The 24897-nt window shown below is 40.9% G+C and overlaps 1 pseudogene; it reads right to left on the bottom strand.

The window, feature by feature from the left end:
• Positions 1 to 20476: 20476 nt before the first annotated feature.
• LOC102824034 lies at positions 20477 to 21455 on the bottom strand (annotated as a pseudogene).
• Between the last annotated feature and the right edge of the window lie 3442 nt (positions 21456 to 24897).

Below are 24897 nucleotides of genomic sequence, written 5' to 3'. Positions count from 1 at the left end.
AAGAAGGAAAAGATCAAAATGGATGTCAGAAGAGACACTGAAACTTGCTCTCCAGCATAGAGATGCTAAAGCAAATGGAATAAATGAGCTGAACATAAAATTTCAAAGGTCAGCTTGAGAAGACAAAGTCAAATATTACAACAAAATGTGCAAAGATCTGGAGTCAGAAAACCAAAAGGGAAGAACACACTCAACATTTCTCAAGCTGGGAGAACTAAAGAAAAAATTCAAGCCTCAAGTTTCATTATTGAAGGATTCTCTGGGCAAATTATTGAATGATGCAGAAAGCATCAAAAGAAGTTGGAAAGGAGAACAAACAAGATGGTGGATAGGGTGGAAGTGCAGTGAAGCTTTCCATCAGCAACAACACAGAATACCAGACCAAGCAGGCTCAGGGGATAGTCCCAGAACTCTGAACCACTTATAAAGAAATATCTAGAAAGTTGGAAGGCTTACAGCCATTGGAATTTGTAGTAGAAGCAAGAAATCCAGTGCTTTCTAATCCAAGGCCTGCAGATGCTCCTTGAGTGGCCATCTTGGGTGAGACCAAACTGGGGTAGCATCAGAGCATCCATGGATGCCTAACAGAACCAAGAAGATAAAGGTGTGGACATTATTTTTTTCATACCTGTTCATTGGCCTCTCACTGTCCGCACACCTCCATTCTGGTGACTAGAGGGATTGTCGAAGTGAGTGGACATCCTACTCCCACCCCCGGAGGGTTCTATTATGCATGTGCACCGATGCCAAAATTTAAAGGGACAGTTTCCACTTAAAACCAAATGGCAGCACAAAACTGCCACAGCTGACCCTGAACTGTTTATAACTAGGAAAAAGGCCTGAACAAGGGTTGTGGAGCAGAACAGGCAGACTTAAAAGGAAACAGGCTGAAAATTAAATCCTAAGTTACATCATAATAACCAACAGTGGCACCTTAAAATTTTTCAGGAAGAAGAGTGAAAAGCGAAGCCTATGTCCTGATCACATCTACCTAGAGGCAATCAGAAAACACATAAAAACAAAACAAAACACACACCTATCTAAGTTTTAAGGCCACAGCTAACCACTGAATATGCCCCCAAACAGAAACAGATGACCATATCAGCACATGTCCAGAAACAAGATAAAGTGACAAAGACAAATTAGCTGGAGATAGACCTACACTCCATACTAGGAGGGCAGGCTTTGGAAATGCCTGAGAAGGAATTCAGAAAAATGATTATAAAATGTATCAAAACACTATACAATGGAGCTGAAAAAAATAAGGAAGAAGTCAGGAAAGCACTACAGGAACAATCAAATAAGATAGATACAGCATTGAAAACAATTCAAAGCCTACACAGAGAGATCCAAATGATTAATAATAGAATATCAGAAATGTACAATATACTGAAAGGACAAAGGAGTAGAATTGAAGAGTGGAAGCCAGAACTAGTGAGCTGGAAGATAAATCTCTCAACACCACTAAGATAGAAGAACAAACTGTAAAAAGGATTAAAAAAATCTGAAGAAGGTCTAAGATTAATGTTGGACAACATGAAGAGAAATAACTTAAGAATTATTAGCATTCCAGAACAGGAAGAATCACACAAGTCCACAGAAGAGATAGTTGAAGAACTTCTGGAAGAAAATTTCCCTAACATCCATGGAGTTCAACAAACCCCAGGAAGAATAGACCCTAAAATGAAAACACCAAGACATATAATAATCTAGCTCTGCAAAATCAAAGATAAGGACAGAATCCTGAAGGCAGCTAGGGAAAAGAGAAGTGTAACATACAAAGGCAAGCAAATCAGATTAAGCTCAGATTTCTTAACAGAAACCATGTAGGTAAGAAGGCAATGGGGAGACATACATAAAACTCTGAAAGAAAAACAAAAACAAAACAGCTGACCAAGAATCCTCTACCCAGCAAAGCTGTCAATCAAATATGAAGGTGTAATCAAAACATTCCAGGATAAACAGAAGCTAAGGGATTTTGCCAAAGCCAACCGTGCAATGCAAAACATCCTAAAAGAAGTTCTGTGGACAAAGAACCAACAAGAACAGACAACAACCAGAGATTGACGTGTGCTACCTGGAAGTCAATTGACAAATGGAAGAGTCAAGAACAGAATAAAACTGTAAGAACAAATTCAGAGGATCTGGGGAGTCAGTCTATGATCAAAATAATTACAATGTGAAAGAAGGTAAACACAGAGGAACAGAGATCTAGGTGGTGGGATGGTCATAAATTACAGGTTAAAATAGACAGTCTGAAATGGAGGGTAAAGTTAAAGGAATACAAGGTAATCACAATGGTGGGTTTGGAGTGGGGGTTTTGGGGGAGGTGGAGGGAGGCAATGGTAGAGCACAGGGTAAAGGCAGACACATCATACTTCAGGTGTTGGAGAGGGCAGTACAAGAAGGATGAGGAAGTGGAAGAACAAGGTAGATAGGGGAACACTGAGATAGGTTTGTGGGCTAAGTGGGACAAAGGTAAATAGTGATGCATGCTTAACCCTGGAATAACAGGGCTCTGTGATACAGGGATCTGGGCATAGTTTGAAGAGGGGAAATAATACTAAGATGCTTGACTGTGTTATGAATATTGGTTTCCCTTGCCTACTATTGTAAAATGGACACTTGAGTGAGATAGAAAGGAATGTTGGGAAACATGACTACAGAAAACTTGTAAGCCCATCTTCAGCCTATAACTGATTGGAATACCTAAAAGGGGTTCTAGAACTTGCTCAATGAAACAGGCCTCTTGTGGAGCCTTTGCAGAGTATAGGAAATTAGGTGGAATCCTGAGTCCCATCCAGAACATTCTGAGGTGGGACATTTCCACTAGAATGGCCAAGTAGACCAGCTTGGAACAGCTAGAATGACAGAAGATGCATCTTCAAAGAAAGATCATCAGGAAAAACGCAAAACAAAAATGGCAGTATGACTGGTACCACAAGAATAAGCAAGCTGTTTGCTGGGAAGCCATCAAGGCAAACTATCAAGTTCCTTCAGGACAAACCTCCCTCTAAGACTGAAACTCAAAGTGAACACATGAGCAGGCATGTAAGCTTGCTGGTGAGCACATTGGTCTACTGGTGAGTGGAAGTGAGGGAAAGGCAGCAATGAAGAAATGGACTGAGTTCAACCACTGTTCATTTACTCCCGTTGTCCTGGAGATGATAGAGAGAAGAGGAAGGGCTGCTGGTCCAATGTGTGGTGAGACCTGGGGACACTTGAGCCCATGGACAAGGACATAGCCAAAGAGGGCTAAGCTGAGAATGAAGCATCCAGCTGATATGAAGTGAGGAGAGAGGCAAAACAACACCCAAATTTGCAGATAGTACCCATTTGACCTCTGGGAGCATAGTGGTTATAAATCAGGCTGCAAATTGCAAGGTCATCAGTTCAAAACTACTGGCTGTCCCATGGAAGAAAGATGAGGCTTTGTGCTCCCGTAAAAATTTACAGCCTCAGAAACTCTGTACAGGGTCACTATGAGTCAAAAACGACTCCAAGGCACATAACCACCACCACCACCCATTTGACCTAGTCTCGATGGTTTGATGATCAGAACTTGACTAGAGGAAGATTAAAAAATACTTTTTTTTTTTTTGATAAAGGAAACAAGGGTAAATTCCTGCAATTTGATGAACTTGACCAATACTCATGGAGGTAGTAACTCTAAATACCAACAGAGAGGGAAGGAGTCTTCACATCAAGTATCAATGTTATCTCCTCTGTACACAGGGTTTAGAGGGATGGGCAACTTAGACATTGGCTACCTAAAATGAGGGGGCAATAAAGGCATGAAGTGACTGGCTTATAAGGTTTCAAGTGGGAGTTTAATTTAAGAGTGTGTGTGTGGCGGAAGAAAAAGTCCCCACTGAATAGTTGTCAACTTGTCTAGATAGGTCTGGTTAAAAGAGATGGGGCTAAGATTCTTATGATTCAATAGTGACTAATTGTTATCATGACTAATTGCAACTGTCACAATTGTAAAGGTAAAAGTTTTGTAATAAAAATGGGGGAGGAGTTAATCTTACAGTCCAGAAACAAAGAACCCTAGGACCATCAAGGGAGAAGAGCACAAGCAGAATGAGGGATATTATCCAGAGAAGCAGCGATGCCAGAGATGGAAGCAGAGATGGGGACATGGAGATGGGGAGTGGTTGAGGAGTCTAGATTAATGGGAAGGTAGGGACTAAGAGATGCTGGCCATGAGGCAGACATGCAGAGTGTGCCCTTTGGTGGTATAAATTATTACATATGCTTGAGTGTTTTTTTGTTTTTAAACAAAGAGCTAAAGTGAATAAAGAGAAATACTGTTAACTGATGGTACATGGAGTGGGATGTAATCATTGTGATGAAGCATGTTGTATAATTTGTTGAATATAAAATTTATGATCTGCCCTATAAATTTTCACTGAATCAACAATAAAAACTTAAAGGGAAAAAAAAAAAGATGAAGATGGAAGGAATACACAGAGTCACTGTACCAAAAGGAAATGGTTGATATTCAACCATTTTCAAGAGGTAGCATGTGTTCAAGAGCTAATGATACTGAAGGAAGAAGTCCAAGGTGCACTGAAGGTACTGGCAAAGAACAAGGAATCAGGAATTGATGAAATACACATTGAAACCATTCAGGAAGGTGAGGTGGCACTGGAGGCACTCACTCATCTATGCCAAGAAATTTGGAAGACAATTATTTGGCTGACTGATTGCAAGAGATCTGTATTTGTGTTCATTCTAAAGAGAAGTGACCCAATGGAATGTGGAAATCATTGGACAATATCTTTGATATCCCACGTGAATAATGTTTTACTAAAGGTAATACAGAAATGGGTGCAAGCATACATTGACAGAGAACTTCCAGAGGTTCATGCTGGATTCAGAAGAGACTGTGGAATGTGGGCTATCATTGCTGACATCTGATGGCTCTTGGCTGAAAGCAGAGAATATCAGAAAGATGTTTACCTGTGCTTTATTGACTATGCAAAGGCTTTCGATTGTGTGGATCATGACAAGCTATGGACAACATTGTGAAGTATGAGTATTCCAGAACATTTACCTGGACCCAGAAGCAGTTGTTCAAACAGAACATGGGAACACTGAATGTTTTAAAATTAAAAAGATGTGTGATAAGGTTGTATTATTCTTTCACCATACTTATTCAACCTGTATGCTGAGCAAATCATCTGATAAACTGGGTTATATGAAGAAAAATATGGCATCAGGATTGGAGGAAGACTCATTAACAACCTGTGGCATGCAGATGATACAACCTTGCTTGCTTACAGTGAGGACTTAAAATACTTACTGATGAAGATCAAAGAGCACAGCCTTTGGTATGGATTGCATCTCAATGTAAAGAAAACAAAAATCCTCACCATTGTACCAATAAATAACATTCTTATCAAAAGAAAAGAATGAAGTTGTCAAGGACTTCATTCTTCTTGGATCAACTATCAACACTCATGGAAGCAGCAGTCAAGAAATCAGACAACGTATTGCATTAGGCAAATCTGCTGCACAAGACCTTTTTCAAGTGTTGAAGAGCAAAGATGTCAGCTTGAGGGCTAAGGTGTGCCTGACCCAAGCCATGGTATTTTCAATAACCTCATATGCATGCAAAAGATGGACAGTGAATAAAAAAGACTTAATGCATTTGAATTATGGTATTGGAGGAGAATATTGAAAGTGCCATGGGCTGCCAAAAGAACCAACAGATTTGTGTTGGAAGAAGTGCAGCCAGAGTGCTCCTTGGAGGCCAGGATGGCCAAACTTCATCTCTCATACTTCGAACATATTGTCAGGAGGGACCAGTCACTGGAGAAGAATATCATATTTGGTAATGTGGAGGGTCAGAAAAAAGAGGAAGACTCCCAGTGGGATGGATTGGCAAAGAGGCAGTATCACTGGGCTCAAGCATGGCAACAATTATGAGGCTGGCCTAAGACCGTTCTGTAATGCATAGATAGGGTCACTATGAGTTGGTACTGACTTAATGGCACCTAACAACAACAATGGTTTGGTGCTGTGTGTTAATGTACTGGATTGTAAAGTCGGTTTGAACTGCAAGATTGGCAGTTCAAGCTCACCAGTTGCTCCTAAGAAACTCTATACAGGATCACTATGGCTCAGAATTGACTTGATGGCACTTAACAACAACAACGTGAACAAAATATTGACTGATGCCAAAAGCAACAAAGGAAGATGGAATGTATACACAAAATCACTGTGCAAAACAGAAACAGCTGGTGTTCAAGCATTTTAAGAGGTAGCATATAACTAAGAACTGATGGCACTGAAGGAAGAAGTCCAAGCTGCACTGAAGGCATTTGTCAAAAACAAGGCTCAGGAACTGATGGAATACAAATTGAAAGCTTTCAATAAAATGATGAAGCACTGTAGGCACTCATATATGTGAAGAAATTTGGTAGATAACTGCCTGGCCAACTGTTTTGAAGACATCCATATTTGTGCCCATTCTAAAGAAAGGTGATCCAGCATAATGTGGAAATCATCAAACAACATCATAATTTCACATGCAAGTAAAATTTTGCAGTAGATAATTTTTAACTGGCTGCAACATTGTATCAATAGGGAGTTGTCAGAAATTCAAGCTGGATTCAGAAGAGGATATGGAACTAGGGATATCATTGCTGACATCATATGGATCTTGGTTAAAAGCAGAGATTACCAGAAATATGTTTACCTGTGCTTTATTGACTATGCAAAGGCTTTTGGCTGTGTGGATCATGACAAGGTATGGACAACATCACAAAGAATGGGTATTCCAGAACACTTAATTGTGCTCCTGAGGATCCTGTACATAGACCAAGAGACAGAACAAGGGGAAACTGGATAGCTTAAAATCAAGAAGGGCGTGCGCCAGGATTGTAACTTGTCACCATACTTTTAAACCTGCATGCTGAGCAAATAAACTGAATAACTGGATTATATGAGGAAGAATATGAAGTCAGGATTAGAGGAAGACTCATTAACAACTTATGTTATGCAGATGGTACAGTCTTGCTTGCTGAAAATGGAGAGGGCTTAAAACACTTTACTGATGAAGATCAAAGACCCAGCCTTCAGTATGGATTGAACCTTAATGTAAAGAAAACAAAAATCATTAAAAATGGACTGATAGATACCATCATGATAAGTGGAAAAAAGATGAAAGCTGTCAAAGACTTCATTTTGCTTGGACCTACAAGCAACACTTATGGAAACAGTAGTCAAAAAATCAAGGGCCATATTGCATTAGGCAAATCTGCTGTACAAGACCTCTTTAAAGTGTTGAAGAGCAAAGATGTCAGTTTGAGGACTAAGGGGCATCTGACCCAAGCCATGGTATTTTAAATAACCTCATATGCATGTGAAAATTGGACAATGAACAAGGAAGACCATAGAATTATTGATGCATTTGAGTTAAAGTGTTGGAGAAGAACATTAAAATTACCAGATGAACAAATTGCCAGAAGAAGAACAAACAAATCTGTGTTGGAAGAAGTACAGCCAGAATGATCCTTAAAAGCTAGGATGGTCAGTTACTGTCTCATACTTCAGACATGCTATCATAAGGGAGCAATCCATAAAGAAGAACATCTTGCTTTGTAAAGTGGAGGGTTGGAGCAGAACAGGGAAACCCCCGGTGATATGGACTGGCACAGTGTCAACAACAATATAGTAGATGGCTTTTAAAATGTGTGCATCACAGAATTGCTGAGATGGTTTATTTCTTGATTAACAAGAAGTCAGTAGGTTTACACTGAGTCCCAGGAAAATGGAATCCCACAGGTGAAGCAGGGCTGGTCAGAAGAAAAGGGTGGAAAACTGGTCTTCTGTCACAAGCAGAACCAGGTATGCTCCCCAGCTATCTCCTCAGCCCTCATCATACCTGTCACATGGGCTTGTGGATGTCTCTTTCTACTTGAGCTTGTCATATCTTTCAGGGTACATGACTGACCTCATTCATCTCCGAGCCCTAAGAGACCAAATGGAACATCTGGAAAGCATCAAGATTTAGTACTTGTTTATTAAATGAAAGTGTGGACAGAGGTGAACAAGGAAGAAGGAATTCAGCAGCAGGAGGTCCAGGAATGAGTCCTTAGAGAATTACATATGGCAAAGGATATTTGAGAGTCAACAATGGGCAAACGGGCACTTCTGGAAGCTGCTCAAGGGATGAACATGAAAGAAATAGAAGGAAAGGTTGCAGTCTGTGGGACAGCTGGACTATGGCTGCATCTGGGTCTTGGACTCCAGTGGCCACTGTGAGTAGAGGAGGCTTTGTGTCTTACTTGCTTGTGATGAATAGCTCCTGATGTTATCTCTTCAGTATTTCTGCTCATAAAACTAAAAGTATCTAATATTCACAAAAGACATAATGGAAGCTGAGGATGGGAATGAGACACAAGTCCTGTTCACCAGGGACATGATACACAAACTCACAGCGGGATTCCCCTCTGGATATGGAGAGGGGAATGTGACTGGTGGCTGAAAAGAAGTTGTTGGCTTTGTTTCATTTATTTAACAAAACAAATCAAGAGAAAAAAAAAAAAATCCCACCAGAAAAATCTACAGCAAATGAATGACAACTGTTGTTAATTCTGAACAGTGGGAAAATAAAGAAGCCTTTTTGTACACACACACATATACAAAAGGGTTTCAAAAGTTTGTAGAAAAATTCCATTACTTCACTTTTCCATGGATTTTTTGAAGTCCTATCATATTTAATGGGGGGAAAAAAAGACAGTTCATACATCCCTGAGCCTGAGATCATAGGAACTACTCTGAGCCCTTTCCTTTCTGAGGTTTGGTAGCTTCATTTTTCCTTTGAGCTTGGCAGCTACCTTTATAATCAATTAGAGTCCTTCTACTATTCATTTGAGGTAACTGAAGAACATTTCTGTTGCTTACAGTCAAGAAATCCTAATTTCCTCAGGTGCACTGCCAGCTACTAGTGGTTAAAATGAACATTTTTCTTGAGTGTTAGGGACCCACTAAGATGGTTCTCACCCAATTTGATGTTGTTATTTTTAAGTGCCATCATTGAGTTGGTTCCAACTCATAGCGACCCTGTTAGGCATTCCGAGGAGTGGTTGATTTTGCGTTTCAAACCCATCTTTCGGTCCAGTGCTTTATCTCACAGCAGCACACCAGGGCTCAACTCAACCAATTTAGAGGCCCTTAAAATGCCAGCTACCTGTGACCAATTGGACCTGGATGGATGCTGGCCTGGGCTGCCTGACCAAGGGAAGTAGAGTTGGGAAGTAGGAAAGTACAAGGGAGTGGCTGCTTCTCCAGCATACAGTATGTGCTGATTTACTGATCTATGGTGAACAGTTTCACATGGGTTTCAGATGTGGTTAAAAACATGTAGAACTATTCACTGCAGATTAGTAAGTACAAGTAAGCCCATGCTTGCCTTGCTTACTGGGTAATCTGTCCTGCATCATCCTCTAGAAATCTCACTAATCTGTTTGATTAAGGCATCAGACACTTCATTTGGACTGCTGAAGGTAATGGATACTGAGCGTATAATTTATCATCCAAACCAGGAGAAGTTTAAAAGTGCAAGGAGGTGCTCCTGTAATTCCTCTGGGACAACAGACATAAACACACAGTCCCAGGCAAATCAAGACATGTGGTCACTCCATGTACAAAGATCAGTTCCATGCCTTGCCTAAGGTCACACAATTAATCAGTATTGGCACTATGATTTAAGTCCAGTTAATTTCATCTCAAAGGAGAGCGATATTTCTTGGGAATTTTGAGAATTGCATGGTATAAAAGCTGGGGACAGGACTGGTGAGAACTCTAGGACCCCCAAATCTTTGTCATTTGTCCCATCTCTATGCCTTTGAAGATCAGCAGTAGAGCCCATGTTACCATAAAGGAGGTAGGAGCACCATCCACTACAGCTGTAACCTTGGCAACGACCAGAAACATCCGAAGGGTTCCCGTGAGTGGTGAGAATTCTAAAGAGGAAAGGGAAGAGGCTTGAGTTCATAGGTAGAAAGGAATACTCAGGGAGCCAACTTTGCCTGGAGCAGCCCCCCTCCCCAGACTTAAAGTCAGAGGTCTATGCTCCATCCCCCGCGCCCCACCAGACACAAGGGAGATTCAATTACATGTAGAGACACAATGTCTGCCTCCCCTGGATTAATTTCCGGATCCTGCCAAAGCTTGTCCTTATCTTCTTATTTCTTGCTGAGAGAACAAATCCTATAAAATTGTCTCTATCAGGGACCAAGAAATGAGCCAGGGCAATGGGAATACAAGGATCGGGGCTTCAGGTCTTCCCAACTCAAGAATGACTGGTCTCCTGGTGTAGCTATGGAAGGGGCCCAAGCATGAAAATTGGCTGCAGATATAACCCACCTCCTTACTATCTAGAAGGACCCATCCTGTCAGGACAGTGGGGAAGAGCAAGAGGTACTTTGAGCAGGAACAACGTAAGATAAATAGCTCAAGTAATCATGAATATTTGCTTGAAGTCTGCAATACGCCGGGCCCAGAACCCTCGGTTGGAAAAGCACAGAACCTTGTTGCCAAGGAGTTTTACAATAACAATAATAACAGCAACAGCAGCAAGTACTAGCAGTTAGCAAGGGCTTACAAATCACTCAGAGCCTGTGAGTGCTGCACATGATTAACAGGCTTGGCTGATAATCAAAAGGTTGGAGGTTCACATCCACCACGGGTACCTTGGAAGAAAGATCTGGTAATCTATTTCTAAAAAATCAGCCAGTTCTAGTATGACACACATGGGGATGGCTTGTGGATGGCAACAATTGGTTACAAAACATTCAGCTCAGTTCTAACCCCTTCACACACATTGTCTTAATTCTCACAATAGCTTTAGGAGGTAGATCTAGTTTCTAGCCTGTTTTCCAGATTGGCACAATTAAGCAATTTAACTATGGCCATGCAGCTGGTGAGGAGGATAGTGAAGTTTGATACAGATGCAAATTTCTTAATAATTGTCTTTAAAAAATCCAAGTGTGAGGGACTCCATGGGATGTCAAGTAATCTCACAAGGTTGACAAACTTTGTGAGTTAAAAAAACCGAAACCAAAACCAGACACTCACTGAGTAAATATTATATGTTCACAGTCTGCTGGAATGAGCTCATTTAATCTGCCTGCAGTCCTGTGACCCAGGTATTTTATCCTCATTCCCATTTTGCAGATGTGAAAAATCGAAGTTTCAAGGCTATCCACTGTGGAGGTGGAAGAGCTCAGATCTGAATCGAGATAGCCTGCGTTCAGAACTCATGTTCTAAGTGCTACATTCTACTACCCTGTTTATGACTGTGAGATGTTTTGTGTGTGGGATAACAGTCGATGATGTGCTACAACTAGAACTGTAAGTGGTAACATGTTTCCCATACATTGCTGCAGGATCTGAGATACCCCAAATCCCATATAAGAAGAATGTCGCCCCTGTTCAGTCCGAAACTTCCCAAGCAGGCTGGATGGTGTCAGATTCTTTGGATGTTGTACTGCTTAATGTTCTTTCAAAGTGTGTTAGACCCTATCACCCGCGATTACTCCCAGGTGCAAAATTGTATGCACAAACAGTTGCAGCAGCAATTTACTGACTGTGGGCTCAATCAGCCGATTGTGAGCACAATTAACTGCTCCCTGCTCATTTAGAAGGAGCTGGGCGGTGATTGCCTCTGCAATTAGCCAGTTGTGGGCAGCTCAGTTTGCTTGTGCAATTTTGCACTCTCAGATATTGAATGTGCAAAAGTGGCTCACGTTCAGGAACTTTACACTTTTGGCTCTAACCTGACTGATTGTAGCTTCACGGGAGCAGGGTCTGCTTCTGGGTAAGCATGGAAGCTGCAGGTTCAAAGAGAAGATACCAGGACAGAGGTCAAACCTCCTGGGATGCTACATAGTTGGAAGGAAGAAACTTTTCCACATTTTGGTAGTGAAGGGAGAGAGAGATGAAGTAGCATCTTGAGTTGGTAGCCCCATAGGAGATGGTGTTCTGGGGGTTGGGCTTACCTAAACATTAATAATTGGGATCTATGCACCTCATGGGCAGATACCATCACTAGAGGCTTGAATGTTGCTATGATACAGAACAGGTTTCTGTTGAGCTTCCAGATGAAGATGGACTAAGAAGGAAAGCTTAGTGATCTATTTCCAAAAATTAGCCTGATCTTAATAGTCTGATCTCCAGCCAATATGAGGATGGTACAGAACCAGGCAGCATTTTGGTCTGCTGTGCATTGGGTCATTGTGAATCAGGGGCCAACAATAATTTTTTTTTTTTTTTAAGTTTTATTGTGAATTATTGTGAATAATGTGGGAGCACATTAGTTTTACATTCATCCTATCATATATTGTTTATTGCCATGGTTACAAATCCCCTCCATGCATCATCAACCAGCCAAAGGGTATACCTTACAAGCCTGTCCCCAGTTGTCAGCATATGGACCCTATTCCTCTCTGGGTGTAAAGTCCCCAGCTGCTCCATCTCTCCATGTCATTGTCTCTGCCTCCATCTTAGGCATCACTGCTTCACTGGGTAGGGTCTTGCTCTCCACTCTTCTCCCTTAAGGTCCCAGGGACCTCAGCTCCTAAACTGCAAAGTTAATCACTGTCCTTCTTGCTACAAAATGTTTATCTTTCCATTTCAACCCTCACAATCAGTCCTGATAACAAGTATTCACTATTGTATCACAAGAGACCTTTCCGAATTTCCTTTCATCAGCCCCGCCTAGACAGATTGGATACTACTCAGTGGAGAATCTACCTTCCTCCACGCCCTCTGGATCTAGGTTCCCTCTTGAAAGCTTGCAAGCCAGTCACTTCTTGCCTTTGTAGCCCCCCACATTTTGGGTAGCCAATGCCCAAGTTGCTCACCCTGTCAATTCTGTGTATGGAGGGGGTGGAACTGATCCTTGCTTAAAGATTTGTTCCCTCTTTTGAGCTACTGCATTCATGCATCATCAAATTGTATCGGATTACTCTTTTTCCCCTCTTCTTTCTTCTTCTAGTTGAGCTCTGATCATCCAGTCATTGAAGCCAGGTCAAGTGGATATTATCTGCAAATGTGGGTGTTCTTGTGCATATACCCTCTCTTCTTATAAGCTGGACACTTCACTCTCCACTCTAGTCCTCTGTGGCTATGTCACTGACTCTGGGTCCAAGAGTCCCCAGGTCTTGCCACAATGCTGGCTAACCAGGTCTCAACCCAGGTTCACAGGAGTCTATTGAACGTTGTAGGACTTAGCTCACAGCTTCATTGCAGTTTTCCCTCACTTCCCCTTATCGGTGACAAACGTGGTCACCAATCAGAGTGTGTATTCCCATTGAGTCTTAGTCTTGGAAGGGGGTTTGCTCTGAGGGAACCTGACCACTAGCCTTGATGTCTCCTGGGCAAGCAACTTGCTTGTTCTTGTAGTAATGAGTCAGTCTGCCTATATTCTTTTGTATTTTTCCTGTCAGTCTTTCTTTCAAGAAGTATCTTCTCTTCTTCTAGTTGCTCCAGGCTGGTCTGCCTTTCCTTTCAAGTGGAAATTTCCCACCTCTGAAGATTCTGAATGCTGTTCAAGACTCCACCTATAGTCTTATGTAATGCAGAGGCTCTGCAGGAAGCCTCCTTCACTGGGCACATTGTAGCCCCATTTTAGGTATTCCAATCAGTAATAGGCAGAAGACAGACTTACAAGCTTTCTATGGTGATATTTCTGGCTATTCCTTTCTCCCCTCTTCCAGTGTCTATTTTATAATGGTATGCCAGGGAAACCAAGATTCAAAAGACAGGCAACATCTTAACATTATTTCCCCCCTTTTCCCGTTTCAACCATGTCTCAATCCCTGTATCTCAGAGCCATGTTGTTCCAAGGTTGTGAATACATCATTCTTTACCTCTGTCCCACTTAGCCCATGCAAACCTGCCTAATTGTTCTCCAATCTGCTTTGTTCTTCTCTGCTCGGGCTGGTTCCAGCCCTGCCCTCCAAGCTCTACAGGGGTAGGGGCTGTCGCTGCACGCAGCAGTGGGCGAAAGTTAAAAAAGCCAGGATTCCTCAGTCCCGTGATTTTTAAAAAAAGCGAGTTCAGGAGTTTGAAGCACTGAGACTCATGGTGGATTTAAGGGTGTGGGTTCGCCACAGGAATGTTTCCTTTGTGAGTTCCCCCTCCCTTGTCCCCGGAGCTCTTCTCACCTGCGTTGTCTGACCAATGTGGCAAACCGGAAGTCTCAGTATTTCTCCTTTTGTGACGGACTAATTTCACTCAACATAATGTCCTGAAGGTTCATCCATGTTATGTGGTGGCTTGCAGCTTCCTTGTTATTTGTCAAGGTAGCATAATATTACATTGTGTGTATGTACCACAGTTTGTTTATCCATTCTTCAGTTGATGGCACTTTGGCTGTCTCCATCTTTTTGCTATTGTAAATAGTGCTGCTATGAACATTGGTGTGCATATATCTATTCGTCTTATGGCTCATATTTCTTGTGAGTAAATATCAAGTAGAGGAATTCCTGGATCATAAGGTATTTCTATTTCCAACCTTCTGAAGAAGTGCCATATTGCTTTCCAAAGAGGTTGGACCATTTTGCAGTCTCACCAGCAATGCAGGATTGTCCTATCTCTCCACATCCCTGCCAGCATTTATTGTCCTCTACTTTTTGGTTCTTTGCTGGTGTGAGATGATATCTCATTGTTGTTTTTATTTGCATCTCTCTAATGGCTAGTGATCGTGAACATGTCTTCATATGTTTGTTGGCTCTCCTCCTTGGTGGAGTATCTGTTCATGTCCTGTGCCCATTTTTAAATTGGGTTATTTGTCTTTTTCTTTTAAAGGTGTTGTAGTTTCCTATAGATTTTAGAAATAAGTCCCTTGTCTGATGTGTCATTGCGAAATATTTTTTTGCATTCTGTGGGTTCCCTTTTTACTCTTCTGGTGAAGTGTTTTGATGCACATAAGTTTTTAATTTTAGTATGACCCACTCATCTATTTTGTCTGCTTTAGTTTGTATAGTTTTCAAAATGTTTTGTAGTCTGTGTATTCCCTGAATTAGTGCCCTCACTATTGTCCCTATTTTTTCATTGATGGCCTTCATAATTCTGGGATTCACATTTAGGTCTTTAATCCATGTAGACTTGGTTTTTGTATAAGGTGTGAGGTGAAGGTCTTGGTTCCATCTTTTGCATATTGCTATCCAGTTCTGCCAGCATCATCTGTTGAAGAGACTATCACCACCCCATGTGATATATTTAAGTGTTTTGTAAAAAATCAGTTGGCTTTATGTAGATGGGTTAATTTCTGGATTCTCAATTCTTTTCCATTGATCTATGTATCTTTCAATTTACCAGTACCAAGCTGTTTTGTAGTAAATTTTGAAATCGGGGAGTGAGAGGCCTCCAATCTTATTCTTCAACAGTGCTTTGCTTATCCTGGGTCTCTTTCCTTTCCATATAAAGTTTGTAATTGTTTTTTTCCATCTCCTTGAAGAATGTCATTGGAATCTGGACTGGGATTGCATTATATGTGTAAATTGCTTTGGGCAGTATTGACATTTTCACAATGTTAAATCTTCCTATCCAGGAGCATGGTACATTCTTCGATTTTTGTAGGTCTCTTTTGGTTTCTTGTAGTAGTATATTATAGTTTTCTGTGTATAAGTCCTTTGTTTCTCAGGGTTATATTTATTCCTAGATATTTCATCCTTTGGGTGGCTATTGTAATGGTATTGCTTTCCTAATTTCCTTTTGAATGCTATCATTTTTGGTATAGAGGAATCCAACTAATTTTTATATGTTGATCTTATACCCTGTCACTCTGCTGAATCTTCCAAGGAGGTCTAGTAGCTTTTTTACTGAGTCTTTGGGGTTTTCTACATATAGGATCATATTGTCTGCAAATAGAGTTTTACTTCCTCTTTGTCAATTTGGATGCCTTTAATTTCCCTGTCTTGCCATATAGCTGTTGCTAACACTTCCAGCACAATATTGAATAGGATTGGTGACAAAGGGCATCCTTGTCTGGTTCCTGTTCACAGAGGGAGGGCTTTCACTTTCCATTGGTTTTATATATGCTCTTAATTATGTTGAGGATTTGCTTTCAATTCCTATATTTTGTTGAGTGTTTTTATCAGGAATGGATGTTGGATTTTGTCAAATGCCTTTTCTGTATCAATCGATATGATCATGTGGTTCTTTTCTTTTTTTCTTATTTATATGGTGGATTACGTGGATCGTTTTACTAATGTTGAACCATCCTGATATGAAACCCACTTGATCATGATGTATTATCTTTTTATGTGTTGCTGGATTCTGTTGGGTAGGATTTTGTTGAGAATTTTTGCATCTATGTTCATGAGGGATATTTGTCTATAATTTTCTTTCTTACTGACATCCTTCCCTGGTTTTTGTATGAAGGTTATGCTTGCTTCATAAAATGTATTAGGAAGTTTTCCATCCTCCTCTATATTCTGGAGTAATTTGAGTAGAATTGGTGATAGCTCTTCCCTGAATGTTTGGTAGAACTCACCAGTGTAGCCAGTATATCTCAGTGATTTTCTCCTGGGGTTCGTTGAGCTTCTTGAATGTTTCTTTTCACTTTTCATGATGTTAGAGAAATTTTCTTCCAGCAGTTCTTCAACTATTTCCTCTGTGGACTTGTGTGATTCTTCTTGTTCTGAAATGCTGATAATTCTTAAGTTATTCCTCGTCATATTGTCCAGCATGAATCTTAGACCTTTTTCAGATTTTTCCATCCTTTTTTGTGTTTGTTCTTCTATCTTAGTGGTATTGAGAGATTTGTCTTCCAGCTTAGTGGTTCTGACTTCCATCTCTTCTATTCTACTCCTTTGCCCTTTCAGAATATTGTCTATTTCTGATATTCTATTATTGATCCTTTGGATCTCTTTCTCTAGGTTTTGAATTGTTTCCAATGCTGTATTTATCTCATTTGATCGTTCCTGTAGTGCTTTCCTGACTTCTTCCTTATTTTTCTGAACTCCATTGTAAAATGTTTTGAAGCATTTTATGATCATTTTTCTGAATTCCTTCTCAGGCATTTCCAAAGCCTGCCCTCCTTCCAGAATGGAGTCCAGATCTACCTCTAGGTCATTTGTCTCAGTCACTTTATCTTGTTTCTGGACATGTGCTGATATGGTCATCTGCTTTTTCTTCTTGGACATGTTTAGTGTTTATCTGTGACCTTAATACTTAATTAAGTATGTGTTTTGGTATTATTTATGCTTTCTGGTTGTTTCTTGGTAGATGTGATCAGGATGTGGACTTCCCTTTTCACTCTTTTTATTACTTAACTCAGAGTAACTTTCAGAGGTGTTGTCTGCCTCCCTGGTATATGGCAGTTGGTATTGGTTCTTGCCTGGGTTATGGTGTTTTATAGAGTGTGATTGTAGCTTGATTATAGGGCAGCAGTTGCTGACTCTTCTTGGGTCATATAGGGAGAGAAAGAGTCCCTCAAAGGTCGAAATGGGAGCATAAAACAGCAAAACAGCATGAGCAAAAAAACCAAGAAAACAACAACAATAACAAAATAAAACTAGACTGACTACTGCAGTCTGTAATCAAATAAAAGGGAGAGGAGGGAGAGAAGAAACAAAACATTCTGTAGCCTAATATGAGTATGACTTTAATGTCCTCTCATCAGCTTCTTGCTTTCAAAGCTGCCTGAAAGATTTTAAGATGCCTCTGTTGGTTGTTATGCTATACCTCAGTCTTTAATTTAATTTTTGGCCTGTTTTATTTTTAAACTCTCTTTCCCTCTCTACTGTCCTTTCTCTTCCCGTATTAATAAAAAAACAAACAAAAACGTTCAGGGCCTGCTCTTGGGCTGAGTATCTGTGCACATGCATGGCAGAAGAACCTACCAGTGGTAAGAGTGGGGGGTGTCCACTCACTCAGGTACCCCCTCTAGTCACCAGAATGGGGGTGCACAAACAGTGGGAATGACCAGATACCAAAAAATAAAAAATAAAAAATCTGAACAAAGTGTATTGTCCACCGTGTTCCAGGTTCCCATGGCATTTTTCTGTGGTGTTTCTGCACCTCTGCTTGGTTTTTTTGTTTCGTCTTGCCCAAGATTTTGGCTCTGGGCCTCGGAGGCCATCAGATTCAAAAGTACATGATTTCTTACTTTAGTTTCAAGTTCCACTAGCTATAAGCCTTCAAAGTTTTAAAATATTCCTATCTCTGCGGTTCGAGTTTTGTAGCTCTGCCCTGGATCTGCTTTGCCTGGTATTCTGTGGTATTGCTGATGTCAAACCTCACTGTACCTCCACCTAGCCACCATGAAGCCCCGCCTCTTAACAATACTAATTTGAAAGCAAGAGTGGTCCATTGGGAAATTTATCAGTTTAACATGAGTATTTTGCCTTACCAGAATAACTTGTGGTGGGGAGTAGGTAGAGACTAGGGACTGGGTTGAGTGCCATTTAAGTAACTAGTGCAATCAAACATTTTTCTCTTCCTTCTTCCTGTGTTGTCCTGCTTTTAAACAAATCCTGCCATCAAAGTTGGGCATTATCCGACCCACCTGTCTCTGTGGAGGGAAACCCGGAAATCCAGAAATTGTGATTGCAGCTGGCCGTAAAATGAGCTGCAGTCTGATTGGAGTCATTCTAACTTTTCTTGAGCACAAAATGCTCAAGAAAAAGAGTTCACTATGTTTTACATGAGACTTTGTTGCACTGACAAGCCTTTCTGCCTAGAAGTAACACATCTGTATGTTGTGAAGGAATTCCACAGGAAAGGTGACCCTCTGTACCACTGCTGTCTTCTGACCTTCTGTACACTGAGGGGGACCTGCTCACTCCTTCTAACTTTCCTAAACCTACCAAGGTAGGGTAGCAGTATTCATAAAACCAAATATCCATTAATAGACAAATAGATAAACAGAATGTGGTATCACTATACAATACATTATTCAACCATAAAAAGGAATGTTGCTGTTGTTAAGTGCCACTGAGTCAGTACTGACTCATGTGCAACCCCATACACAACCGAATGAAATACTACCTGGTCCTGAGCTAACCTCACAATTGTTGCCACACTTGAGCTCATTGATGCTGCCACTTTTCCAATCCATCTCACTGGAGTCTTCCCCTTTTTCTTCAACCCTCCACTTTATCAAACATGATATCCTTCTCAAGTGACTGGCCCTCCTGACAATATATCCGAAGTATGAGAGACGAAGTCTGGCCATCCTGGCCTCCAAGGAGCGCTCTGACTGTATTTCTTCCAGCACAGCTCTATTTGTTCCTTTGGCAGTCCATGGTTGGTTGGTTGGTTGGTTATGTGCCATGGAGTCATCGGTTCCAAATTATAGCAACCCTGTACAGGGTTTCCAAGGCTGTCAATCTTTACGGGAGCAGAAAGCCTCCTCTTTCTCCTGCAGAACAGCTGGCAGTTTCGAACTTCTGACCGTAAGGTTCACAGCCCGATTTGTAACCACTATGCTACCAGAGCTTCTTGCAGTCCACGGTACTTTCAATATTCTCCTCCAATACCATACTTCAAATGCATCCATTCTTCTATGGTGTTCCTTATTCACTGTCCAACTTTCATATGCATATGAGCTTATTAAAAATAGCATGGTTTGGGTCAGGTACACCTTAGTCCTCAAACTGACATGAAGTAGTGATATATACTATAACACAGATGAACCTTAAAAACATCAAGCTAAATGAAAGACGCCAGACACAAGATGTCATATATGAGTATTGTATTATTCTACTTGTATGAAATGTTGAGAATGGGCAAATCCATAGAGAAAGAAAGTAGGTTAGTGGTTTCCAGGGGTTGGGAAGAAAAGGGAATAGTAACTGCTAGTAAATTTTTTAAGGGGATATGTGATAGAAATGTTTTGGAATTAGACAGTGGTAATAGTTGCTCAAATCTGTGACTGTACCAAAAATCACTGAATTATACATTTAAAAAAAGTGCATGTCATGGTATGTGAACCAGATTTCAGCTTAAAAATAATCAAAGCAGAGCAAACGTGTTGTGTGGGAGGTTAGGAGTATATTGTCCACTGTGAGGACATCGTTTGATTGGCCAGTTTGTAGATTTTTCAGTGAACTCTGGAAATCAGTTATGGTAGAGAGGCGGGAGCTCAAAGGTTATCTCTGATGTACATCACAAGCCATTCATTTATGGATTTAAAAAAGTGATTGTTGACCCCGTACTGTATATCAGATTACTTGGTAATTGAGGAGAAAGACTCAGTACCTTTTTAAATCTAGGGGTGGGGCCAGCGTGTGTGCATATGAGGAACTGAGAAAATATTAAGTAAGTATGCCACTTGCTTGGCTAGTATTTCCAAATTTCCATTCAACATTTTGACTCACCTTCATTGTTATTAATTGTCATGGAGTTGGTTCCGATTCACAGTGACTCTGTATAGGCTTTTTTATTTTATTTATTTATTTTTTGAAAGAAGAGCCAGTTTATTAAATTTATAAAACTTTGCCATAAATTTCTACCGAGTGCTGATGGTCACCTGCCACACACATACCAGGTTATTTGTGTAGCCAGCAAACGGTCTGGCCATCAGCAGACCAGGCCAGAGAGGTGCACTGGGGCGGTTCTGCCTTGCTACTTGTGCTGATAATGTCCTGCTTGAGTTCATCAGAGATGATCTTACCCTCCAAGTCCCAGATCTTGATACTAGGGCCTGTGGCAGCACAGAGCCAGTAGAGGTTGGGGCTGAAGCATAGAGCATTGATGATGTCCCTACCATCTAAGGTATAGAGGTACTTGCCTTCATTGAGGTCCCAGAGCATGGCCTGGCCATTCTTGCCTCCGGAAGCACAAAGGGAACCATCTGGAGAGACACTCACAGTATTCAGATACCCTGTGTGGCCAATGTTGTTGGTTTTCAGCTTGCAGTTAGCCAGGTTCCATACCTTTACCAACTTGTCACAGCCACAGGAGACAATGATGGGATTGCTGCTTGTGGGAGAAAAACGAACGCAAGACACCCACTCCTAGTGGCTCTCATCCTGAACAGTGTACTTGCAGACACCAAGAGTATTCCACAGTTTGATGGTTTTATCTTGAGAGCCAGACACAATCTGCCGGTTGTCAGAGGAGAATGCCACACTCAGCACATCCTTGGTATGGCCTACAAATTGGCATGTGGTGGTGCCTGTTGTGAGATCTCAGAGGCGTAGCATTCCATACCAGGAACTGGAGAGAGCAAACTGGCTGTCAGAAAAGATGACCACATCACTAACAAAGTGAGAGTGACCGTGCAGAGCATGTTGGGGTATTCCATAGTTGGTCTCATCCCTGGTCAGCTTCCACATGAAGATGGTCGTATCTCGAGAGGCAGACAATATCATGTCCGGGAACTGCGGAGTGGTAGCAATTTGGGTCACCCAGCCGTTGTGGTCCTTGAGGGTGCCATGAAGGGTCATTTGTTCAGTCATGGCGGCAGCAAGTGCGGGAGTTGCCGCAGCGACAGCAGCAGAGCAACCCTGTATAGGGTTTTTGAGGCTTTATATCATCACGGAGCAGAAAGCCTCATTTTTCTCCTTCTCCCCCAGTTCCATCACTATGAGTCATACTTCCAGGAAGGGATATCTATATGTATTGCTGGCAGGCTCGAACCATGGATCTTGCTGTTCACAGTTCAGTGTATCAGATTGAAAAGCAAGGGTTTACAAGGGGATTTCCCTGAGCCCTAAGCCAACACATTCAAGAGTATGGTTTAGTTCTTAATTTTTATTTTATTGAATATACTAAACTTTTAACTCTATAACCAGATGTTTGACCTAATGTGGACTTAAATCCAAGCAGGCATGCACACACAGGTGGATCAGGTGACAGGCATGAGATAAGTAACAATGGGAGACATTTGGTGTCCCAATATTAACATCTGTCTTCTCCCCTCTAAGTAGCAACCAAAGTCAATATTCAAGGAAGTTTCCAAGAGTTTTTGGAAAAAATTCCATTATCTTCCATTTCCATTTTGCTAAAAATGTTGAGGTCCCCTCATATACAGAAAGAACACCAATCAAATACTATTGTGTGGGAAATAATCCTGTGGGAGATAAACATTGTGCTATAAGTAGCTGGGCAAGTTGTCTTCCTGCTTCTTTCCCAGCTCCATCACTCTGAGCCATACTTCCTGGAAGTGGTATTTACATGCGTTGCTTCTATTTCTTCCTTTCACTCTCTGTCATCCTTGGATCTAATCATTCCATCAATCATTCCACCAGTCTATTCGATTACTTAGTCTAGAAACATTAGAGGTCCTTGTTGACTCCTCTCACTCCCATTTGTTGATTCACAATGACCCCATATCCATTTCCATCTAGTGGATTTTGACTCATAGATACCCTATAGGACAGATGGGAATTATCCAAAGGATTTCCAAGACTGTAATATTTTCAGAAGCTGACTCCCACTGAGTGGCTGCTGGACTCCAACCACTAACCTTCCCACCAACCATTTGATTAGCAGCTGAGTGTTTAACCCTTGTGTCACCAGGGTACCTTGCGACTCATGATTGAAACCTACAGTTACATTGTTTCAATCTACTAAATTTTTCTCAACCTTTCATAGTCTCGATTGTTGTTGTTGTTGTCAGGTGCTGTCCAGTTAGTTCGAACCATAGTGACCTCATGAACAGAGCGAAACACTGCCCAATCCTGGGCCAGCCTCACAAGCCTTGTTAAGTTTGAGCCTCATTATCGCTGTCACTGAGACAGTCCATCTCATTGGAGGTCTTTCTCTTTTTCACTGGCCCTCCACTTTACCTAACATGATGTCCTTCTCCAGGACTTGTTCCCTCCTGATAATATGTCCAAAGTATGAGAGATGCAGTCTCCGCATCCTGACTTCTAAGGAGCACTCTGGCTGTACTTCTTCCAACACAGATTGGCTTGTTCTGGTAGCAGTCCATGTACTTTCAATGTTCTTCCCCAAACCCATAACAATACATCCATTCATTTTTTGATGGTCTTCTTTATTCATTGTCAAATCTTCATGTGCATATGAGGCTACTGAAAATACCAAGGCTCACCTTAGTCCTCAAACTGATATCTCTGCTCTTCAACATTTTAAAGGGATCTTGTGCAGACTTGCCTAATGTAATATGTCTTTTGATTTCTAGACTGCTGATTCTGAGTGTTGAGAGTGGTGGATCCACGCAAAAAAAAAGTGTTTGAGAACTTCAATCTTTTCTCCATTATCATGATGTTATTTATTGGTCCAGTGGTGAGGAATTTTGTTATTTTAACTTTGATGTGAAATGCATACTGAATGCTGTGGCTTTTGATCTTCATCAGTAAGTATTTTAAGAAAACTTTGCTTTCAGCAATCCAGGTTGTATAATTTGCATACCACAGATTGTTAATGAGTCTTCCTCCAATCTGATGTCACAATTTTCTTCATATAATCCAGTTACTTGGATTATTTGCACTGCCTACATATTGAATAAGGACGGTGAAAGAATACAACTCTGACACACGCTTTTATTGATTTTAAACCATTCAGTGTTTCATTGTTGTCTTCAAAAGACTGCCTCTTGGTCTATGTACAGGTCCTTCATGATCACAGTTAAGTATTCCAGAATACTCACTCTCTACAGTGTTATCCACAGATTGTCATGGTTCACACACTCAATAAGCACAGGTAAACATCATTCTCGAGTTCTATGCTTTCAGCCACGATCCATCTGACATCAGCAATGATATCCTAATTTCATGTCCTCATCTGAATCTGACTTGAACCTCTGACAGTTCCCTCTCAATGTAGTGTTGCAGCTGTTTTTGAATTACATTCAGAAAAATTTTGCTTGCATGCGATATTGATATTGTCTGATGATTTCTGCATTTCATTGGGTCTCCTCTGTTTGGAATGGGCACAAAGTTAGATCTCTCCCAATCAATTGGCCTGTTGGCTATCTTCCAAATTTCCTGGCAAAGATGAATGAGTGCTTTCAGTGCTTCATCAGTTTGTTGAAAGATTTCAGTTTGTAGTCCATCAGTTCTTGCAGCTTTGTGTCTTGCCAATGTCTTCAGAGTACTTTGGACTTCTTCCTTCAGTATCATTGGCTCTTGATCATATGCAATCTCTTGAAATGGTTGAACATTTTTCATTTATTTTTTTTGGTACAGTGACTGTATATTCCTTCCATCTTCTTTTGAGGTGTGCTGCATCATTCCCCCATATACCCCCCCCCATAGAATAATATTGCAAGTTGAGACATGAATTTTTTCTTCAGTTCTTTTAGCTTGACAAATGCTGAGTGTGTTCTTCCCTTATAGTTTTCTAACTCCAGGCCCTTGCACATTTCATTATAATACTTGACTTTCTCTTCTTGCGATGCCCTTTGAAATTTTCTGTTGAACTCTTTTGTTTCCTCATAGCTTCCATTTGATTTACCATCTCTATGTTGGAGAGCAATCTCTTCTGGCATTCATTTTGATCTTTTCCTTCTTTCTTGTCTTCCAAATGACCTTTTGCTTTTTTTCCTGTATGATGTTCTTGATGCCATACCACAACTCTCTGGTCTTAAGTCATTAGTATCTAATGCATCAAATCTGTTCTTCATATGATCTCTAAATTCAGGTGGGATATGCTCAAAGTCATATTTTGGCTCTCATGGACTTGTTTTAGCTTTCTTCAATTTCAGCCTGAACTTTCATATGACCAATTGATGGTCAGTTCCATAGTCTGCCTCTGGCCTTGTTTTGGCTAATGGTATGAAACGGTTCCACTGACTCTTCCCTCAGATGTAGTCAATTTGATTTCTGTGTATTCCAGCTGGTGAGTTCCATGTGTATAATTAACTTTTAGGTTGTTTAAAAGTTACTGGGACACAAGGCTGTTTAACTGCAAGTTACGGAAAGCCTCATCTCTCTCACGTGGAGGGCCTGGAGGATTTGAGCT

The sequence above is a fragment of the Chrysochloris asiatica genome, unplaced genomic scaffold, assembly GCF_000296735.1.
Source record: "Chrysochloris asiatica unplaced genomic scaffold, ChrAsi1.0 scaffold00023, whole genome shotgun sequence".
Taxonomy (NCBI): domain Eukaryota; kingdom Metazoa; phylum Chordata; class Mammalia; order Afrosoricida; family Chrysochloridae; genus Chrysochloris; species Chrysochloris asiatica.
This window is presented reverse-complemented; position numbering and strand designations above follow the sequence as displayed.